Consider the following 9,402-nt stretch of genomic DNA (forward strand, 5'->3'; position numbering starts at 1 on the left):
CATACAACAACCCCAGTATTATGCAAGTTTAAGACAGGCTGTAGACATCGACCTTCGAGCATTAGAAAGTTCCATAACTCAACTAAAGGAATCACTCACCTCACTTTCAGAAGTGGTGTTGCAGAATAGAAGAGGCCTAGATTTGCTGTTTCTTAAGGAAGGGGGATTATGCGCCGCTCTAAAAGAAGAATGTTGCTTTTATATTGATCATTCAGGAACCATTACCAAAACCATGGATAAACTCAGGGAACGCTTAGATAAAAGGCAAAGGGAGAGAGAAAACGAAAAAGGATGATTTCAATCATGGTTTGATAAATCCCCCTGGTTTACCACCTTAATCTCTACTCTGTTGGGACCTCTTATTGTTTTATTGTTGATTTTAACTTTTGGACCATGTATTCTAAATTGCTTGATAACATTTATTAGAGAACGTATCAGTACTGTACAAGTTCTAATGCTAAGACAACAGTACCAAAGTTTATGAACAGAAGATTGAGATTCCATGATTGGAATCAATAGTCACAAGAAAAAGGGGGAAATGTGGGACTCGAGGGACATTGTTCCAGCTAATGATTAAGAACTCTCCAGACAATAGGGGCTTCTTAGACAATGGGTGAATTTCCAGGATGTCCGGCCCCCTTCCGAGAAGGAGGGAGATAAACAAAATGTAAAAAAGGTATCTGTCAAAGAACCAATCAGGAAGCCTGGGACAGGTTCCCTCTCTGGTCCGAACAGAAGCTAAGAACCTATCATTAAAAATCACAATTGAATCCACACTTTGCATAACAGGAAATTGAGACCTATAAAAATACATGTTCACGCCCTGGGGGGGTTCCTTCTCCGGCCTCCTGCGTGAGGACCAAGGAACCCCGGTGTACCGGCCTTCAATAAACCTCTTGCGTTTTGCATCGGCTTCCGACTCTTGTTGTTTCCTGGGCGAGTCGAAACTCCTAGGAGACCGCGAAGGTCTAACAGGTATACTTACTAAATTGACTTAGCAGGATTCTAACTACAATTGGGTTATGTAGGTCTGGCAAAGATAGGGACAAGGACAAGACCCAGTCAGAAGGACACTCAGAGATGCCTAAATAAAGTTTGGTCAAGGAGAGAGTTTTTGTCACCACACATTACAGTTATCTGATATGACATATAGTCAACATTATTTAGTCGATATTATTACCTTACAGGATCATTCTTTGGATAAAATGAGATGATAATGTATGGAATAACTTAGTAAGTGCACACATATTTTTTCTCTTCCCCTCTTACTGAAGTTCAAAAAGGAGTAAATGTAGTACTACTCCTAAGCAAACATCCTTTCTCTTATTTTGATTTTTCTCAATCTCCTCACTTTTAATTAGCATTCTACTGTTACCCTAATTCAACAAAGATTTGTTGTCTGCTATGTGTCTAATGTTAATTAAAAATGGTTATCAGTTTAGCCTTCTATATCCAGCTGTTTAAAATGAACAACAAATTTTCCAAAATGGATATCAGGATATGGAATCTCAAAGAAAATTTTGTCTTTGTTTTTTTAATTTTGAATCTATTTAAATGAAGACTCCCTAAAGGTATACAGAGTAAATAAAATATTCTTATACTTTTAGTGAATTGTCATTTATTTGCCCATACAACAAAATAACTTGAGCAGGTGACATATGCCAGGAACTGAGCACTGGGAAGAAGTGAGTAATTATCGCACTGTCAACGTCCATTTCATATTTCATATTTCTCAGCTTCCTCATTTCTGCACACTGGTTCCCTATATGCTTTTACTCCTGGATTAGTAACCACTAATTCTTTGAAGCTCCTCCTATTAAGAGGAGGAATCTCTTCCTCCATTCCTTAAATCCGGTCTGGCCTTGTGACTTTTTCTAACAGAATGTGGCAGATGTGGTACTATACATCTTCCAAGTCTAGGCCTTAAAGGATTATTTGGCTTCTGCTCTCACTTTTGCTTCCCTGGAACAGGCAAGAAAGAAAGACTGAGCTATAAGAGGAAGAGACCAGTTGAGCAGAAACAAACTGTGTCAGCTCAGGTGTCTTAAACCTAGCACTTCCAGCCAACCTGATAGGTGATTGTAGCCACCTGAGTGACCCAAGGAGCAGTCAACAGAAGTCCCCAGCTGAATGCAACCCAAAATGCTGATCTACAAAACCATAAAATAGAATATAGTTGTTTTAAGGTGCTAAGTTATAGGGTATTTTGTTATGCAGATAATAAATGCCTAGTATAACTCTTAAGAAGCTAGTACTTGTGTCCCTTTGTCAATGGACCACACTCAGACCGCTTCTTTACCTGCATGAATGGAGCATCAGAAGTGCCTCTGCAAATATAGCCCTTGACCAATGGCTGACAAGTGTGAGAAGGTATGACCTACATCTTCTCCTGAGCCTGACTATAGAACAGAGCTAAAGTCACCCTCCATAGGAATTTGCTAAATACTAGATCCCTTCTTGGCCTCCCCTCCATCTCTTTTAAATTTATTCCTCATTCCCCCACTGGTTTTACCTGGGGCTGTCTCCTAAATAAATACTTTTACAGAAAACTTTGTCTTGGAGTCTGCATCTGAGAAATGCAACTCAATTTAATACTACTACCTAAGAAGTAGTCCTAGGAAGCAGACCTTAAGGATAGAATACTTATTGGATCACTCCCTAGCCAGATGGCAACTGGGAACCCATTTTTGTTAGTAAACAGAGATTGCTAATATGAGGCATGCATACATTACAATTGACTTTACGGTGACTAGGTTGGGATATAGATTGAAGGAGATGCACTGGCCTACATAATATATTTGATGTTTAAGAGATATGGGGAAATGGTAATCATAAGGAATGTAGAGTTGATTCTTTGTTGTTAAGCTCCATTCATGACTGAAGAGTGAAAATAGCAAGCTCAGTTTAATCCATTAATTACCAACTCAGAGCATGACGTGAATCTCAGAAGGCTTCCATAATAGCATTTAAAGAGATTCTCTTGACCTATACCCAGAGGGCAAACTATGTTTGATAAACCATTAAGTCCAGGACTTAATGGTTTGAGTAGAAGAGCTTCAAAAGAGTCTATATTCTGACACTTTGCAAGCCTCTTAATTTTAGTTGAGAATCAGAGCCCCCAAAGGGAAAGTGTGAACCCTGAAACTTAGAACATAAATATTCAGGTGGATACCCTTAAGAACATTGAGGGCTGTATAGAAAATTTGGAATATAATATTCTTTTAGTTATGCTAGATTATAAAAAGAGCTAAATAGCCTATTCTGACTGAAAAGTAATCAAATTATGGAAATAAATAATTGAGTAGGAGGTATTCTCTTTGTGTTTTATTTTTCCAAACCTTAATTATACCACTTAATTCCAGTGATTCATTGAATAAATTTATACTAGACCTGGATAGGTATAATATTTTAGTGTGTTTAGCAAGTTCTACTTTATGAAACTTCTAATTATAACCTCAACGATTTTCCCCTTTTTTTCTCCTATTTCTCTGATGTATTTCCTTTACCTATCAGTACAATCATTGAAGGTAGTTTAACATGGCCTCATTTGGCAATAATCTGTTTCCTTTTTCAAATGTTATAATGGAAATAAATAGATTAGCATGTCTGTAGCTTGTTTTATGCATGTCCTCAAAATTTGAGAAACAGTTTGAAGATTAATGTTCAATGTTAAATGAAAGCTACTTGGCAGTTTTCATGCCTTAATTAACTAAATAATCATTCCATAATGCTATCAAAGTAATTAAATTAGACTTTTATACCTACCTCAATATCCATTGATTTTGACATATTTTCAGCCACTTTCAGATACACTGAAGGACCCAATTACTTAAAATATTTTGTATAGAGAGAAGAAATAAAGATGGTAGAGTAGGAGGATGCTGAGCTCACCTCCCTCCATGAACACATCAAAAATACAACTATGGGGGTGTGATGGTGTGATGAATTGGGAGATTGGGATTGACATATATACACTAATATGTATAAAATGGATAACTAATAAGAACCTGCTGTATAAAAAAATAAAATAAAATTCAAAAATTCAATATATATATATATTTATATTTAAAAAAAATACAACTGCATGTGGAAAAACTCTTGTTGAAAACAAACTGGAGACTGGCAGAAAGACTCTTCTACAAAGAAGGCTGTAAAGAAAAACCCACATGGAATCAGGTAGGAAGGGAAGAGAAGCAATCTGGTTGGCATCCACAACCCTGTCAGAGGTCTCAGAAGAAGAGGGAAATATTATGGGCTCAGGTATACTTCCTGGAGAGTGAGAAGTTCAAGCTGTATATAAGTCACCCCAGTCCCAGGGTCTGACACCAGAAAGATGAGTTCCCTTAGATGGTTGAAAACCACTGGGGCTTACCAGAGGGTTGTGAGAAACTGAGGCTCCATTCTTATAGAGGAAAGAGAGACAGATCAGACCCAACCCTGCGTCTGAAGCCATTACAACCCTACCCACATTTAGGAATAGTGAAACTAGCTCCCAGGGTGAAGATCAATATTGCCAGCAGGAGCAAAACCAGCTCAGCAGGTGGAACCAAATCTCTCCAACTCCAGCACAACACAACATAACCAAGGTGTGCACAACAAATAAAAAGTAAAACCAGCACAGAAATATAACCTCAAGCCCTCAGGACCCTGCCACTACCCCAAACCAAGGCAGAGACTGCCATCACACATAGAGAAACTCAATTTCCTCAGGGCTTCTGCTGCAGCTTTTTGGGTCCCAATCCCACTTACGATAGAATGATGACTGCTATGAGCATAGGAGAAGCACTAGCTCACATGTGGTTCTGGTTCTAACCACTCTGTCTTTAGCCCTACCTCCTACCAAGGAGGGAGCTGCAAGCACTTCCCAGGGAAAGATATTACCCATACTCACTTCAGATCTAGCTGTCCCACCAAAGCCACTAGGCACACACAGACTGCATAGGGATGGTCCCACACAAGGAAATAACTTCAAGACTGAGATAGGTAACTGCTCACTTAATTTCATAGAGGCAGAGAAAGTTAAGAAAAATGAGAAGACAGAGGAATATGTTTCAAGCAGAAACAAGAAAAGCCCTTGGAAAAAAAAAACCCTAATGAAACAAAGATAAATAATATGCCAGATAAAGAGTTAAAAGCAACAGTAATAGGAATCCTAACTGAACTTGGGAAAAGAATGATGAACACAGTGAGAATATTAACAAAGAAATAGAAAATATAAAAAAGAACTTATCAGAGCTGAAGAATACAATAACTGAAATGAAAAATACCCTAGAGGAATATAACAGCTGATTAGGTTATAGAGAAGAATATATAAGTGATCTGAAAGATAGAATAATAGAATAAAAAAAATTTTTTTTTAAATGAGTATAGTTTAAGGGATCCCTATAACAACATCAAGTGTACTAACATTTCCATTATAGGGTTTCCAGAAAAAGAAGAGAGAGAGAGAAAAAAGGAAGAAAATATATTTGATAAAATTATGGATGAAAACTTTCTGAAGCTGATGAAGAAAACAGATTTCCAGGTACAGAATGCACAGAGTCCCAAACAAAATGAATCCAAACAGACCTACACTAATGTATATCATAATTGAAATGGCAAATGTTAAAGAAAAAAAGAGAATTTTAAGGACAGCAACAGAAAAATAAAGGGTCACATAAAAAGAAACTCCCATAAATCTATCATCTGATTTTTTTTGCCAAAACTGTGCAGGAAAGAAGGGAATGGCATGATATATATAAAGTGCTGAAATGGAAAAAAAAAAAAAAACCAAACCAAACCAAAACAAAAACTCAACGTAAGATACTCTGCCCAGCAAGGTTATCATTCAGAACTGAAGGAGAGTTAAAGAGCTTCTCAGACAGGCAAAAACTAAGAGTTCATCGCTATTAAACCAACCTTACAAGAAATATTAAAGGTCTTCTTTAAGTGAAAAAGAAAAAATACAATAGAAATAAGAAATTATAGAAGAGGAAAAATCCCACTAGTAAAGACAAATATATAGTAAAGTCTGAGTCAACCACTTAAATAAGCTAGTATGAAAGTTAAAAGACAAAAATTGTAAAGTCAACTATATCTAAAATAAACAGTTAAGGATAAGCAGGAAGATGTAAAATATGACATCAAAAACACAAAACGTGGGGGAGGGGAGTAAAAAAATGTAGAACTTTTAGAATAAGTTTCAACTTAAATGACTATCAATTTAAAAAAGGAGACATTGTTATAAGTCAACATATATGAACTCCATGATAAACATAAATCAAAAATCTACAATACATACACATAAACTAGAGAGAAAGAAAAACAAGCATTACACAAAGAAAATCATCAAACCACAAGGTAAGAGACTAAAAGAAGAAGAAAAGAACAGAGAATTACAAAACAACCAGAAAACAAGTAACAAAATAGCACTTACACATAACTACCAACAATCACTTGAAATGTCAATGGACTAAGTGTTCTAATCACAAGACATAGGTGGCTGATTGGATTAAAGGAAAAGCGCCAACTATATGCTACCAAGAAGAGAATCACTTCAGAGCTAAAGACACTCACAGACTGAAAGCGAGGGGATGGGAAAAATTAATCTATGCAAGTGGAAACAAAAGGAAAGCTGGGATCCCAATACACATATCAGACAAAGTAGATTTTAAAACAAGTTCTATAATAAAAGACAAACAAGGGCACTAAATAATGATAAAGGGATCAATACAAGAACAGGCTATATCATTCATAAACATATATGCACCTAATATTTGAGCATCAAAATATATATAGCAAATATTAACAGATATAAAGGGAGAAATTTTTGACAATAATAGTAGAGGAGTTTATCATCAGACTTATATCAAAGGAAAGATCAATCATCCAGACAGAAAATCAATAAGGAAACAGTGACCTTAAATGTGGTCATTAGATGAGTTAGATTTAATGGATATCTATAGGACTTTCAATGCAAAAAGGGCAGAATACACGTTCTTCTCAAGTACACATGGAACATCCTCCAGGATAGATCCCATGCTAGACCACAAAACAACATTTGAGAGGACAGATATTTTATTGAGCAACTTTCCAAACACCACTGTACAAAACTGGAAATCATTCACAGGAAGAAGAATGGAAAAATCACAAACATGTGAAGATTAAAAAAAATGTCACACCAAAAAAAAAAATTAGTCATTAAAGAAATCAAAGGGGAAATCAGAAAATATGTTAAGAAAAATGAAAATAAAAATACAACTTTCCTAAATCTATGGAACGTAGTGAAACAGTTGTAAGAGGGAATTTTATAGTGGTACATGCCTACCTCAAGAAACAAGGAAAATTTCAAACAACCTAAACTACCATCAAAAGTCATTAGAAAAAGAAAAAACAAAGCCCTAAGTCAGCAGAAGGAAGGGAATGATAAAGATTAGAGAAGAAATAAATAAAATAGAGACAAAAAAAAATTAGAAAAGATCAATAAAATGAAGATCTGGTTTTTTGAAAAGATAAACAAAATTGGTAAGCTTTTACCCAGGCTCATTCAGAAAAAAAGACAGAGGACTCAAATAAACAAAATAAGAAATGAAAGATGAGAAATTACAACTGACATTACAGATATGTAATCATAAGAGAATACTGTAAAAAGTTATATGCCAACAAATTGGACAGCCTAGAAGAAATGGATGCATTCCTAGAAACATAAAATCTTCTAAGACCAAATCAGGAAGAAATAGATAATCTGAATAGACCAACTACTAGTATTCAAATTGAATCAGTAATAAAAAATCTCTCAATAAGTAAAAGTTCAGGAATACACTACTTCACAGGGGAATTATACTAAACATATAAATAAGATTTAATGCCTATACTTCTGAAACTTTTCCAAAAATTTGAAGAAGAGGGAACACTCCCAAATTCATTCTATGAAGCCACCATTACTGTGATACCAAAACCAGAAAAATCACTAAAAAAAAAAAAAAAAAAAAGTTATAGCACAATATCTCAGGTGTAAAAATTCCTGGCAAAATATTAGCAAACCAAAATCATCAATATATAAAAAAGGATCATACAGCATGATTAAGAGGGATTTATTTCAGCGATGCAATGATGGTTCACAATCCACAAGTCAATCAATGTGATACACCATGTTAACAAAATGAAGGAAAATAGTCATATGACAATCTCAGTAGATGCAGAAAAAAAACATTTGATAAAATTCAAAATCCATTAATGGTAAAAACTTTTATCAAAGTTGGTATAGAGGGAACATATGTCAACATAATACAGGCCATTTATGACAAACCCACAGCTAACGTCATAATAAATGGTGAAAAGCTAAGAGCTTTTCCTGTAAAATCAGGAATAAGACAAGGATGTGCACTTTCACTACTTCTATTCAGCATAATATTGGAAGTACTAGCCACAGAAATCAAAACACTTCCAAATTGGAAAAAAAGAAATAAAACTCTGACTATGTGCAGATGACATGTTACTATGTATAAAGAAAACCTTAAAGTCTCCACCAAAATAATTAGAACTAATAAGTAAATTCAGTAAAGTTTCAGGATACAAGCTTAATATACAGAAACACGTGCTTTTCTATACATTAAAAATGGACTATAAGAAAGAGAAAGTAAACAAAAATAATCCCATTCATAACAAGCAAAAATAATAAAATAGCTAGTAATAAACTTAACCAAGAATGTGAAATATCTTTACTCTGGAAACTATAAGACATTGATGATGGAAATTGAAGATGATACAAATAAGTGGAAAGATAGTTTGTGTTCATAGATTGGAATAATTGATATTATTAAATTCCCATAATACCCAAAGTAATCTATAGATGCTATGTAATCCCTATCAAAACACCCATGACATTTTTCACATAAGTGGAAAAAATAATCCTAAAATTTATATAGAATCAGAAAAGACCCCAAGTAGCTAAGACAACCTTGAGAAAAAGGAGGAAAACTGGAGGTATCAAGTTCTCTGAATGTAGACTATACTATAAAGTAATCAACACAGTATGGTACCAGCACAAAAACAGATGTATAGGTCAATGAAACAGCATAGATAGCCCAGAAGTGAATGCATGCTTATATGGTCATTAATATAATAAAGAGTTAAGACTATACAATGAAGAAAGAGAGTCTCTTCAAGAATGGGTGCTGGGAAAATTAGACAGTTACATGCAAGACAATCAATCTGGACTACTTTTTCACACCATATGAAAAATAAATTCAAAATAGATTGAAAACTTAAATGTAAGACCTGAAGCCACAAAACTTCTAGAAGAAAAGATAAGCAAAACACTCTGACATAAGTCTTGGCAATATCTTTTTGGATCTGTCTCTTCAGTCAAGGGAAACAAAAGCAAAAATAAACAAATGTGATCTAATTAAACTTAAAAGCTTT

The sequence above is a fragment of the Orcinus orca genome, chromosome 13 (genome assembly GCF_937001465.1).
Source record: "Orcinus orca chromosome 13, mOrcOrc1.1, whole genome shotgun sequence".
NCBI classification, from domain to species: domain Eukaryota; kingdom Metazoa; phylum Chordata; class Mammalia; order Artiodactyla; family Delphinidae; genus Orcinus; species Orcinus orca.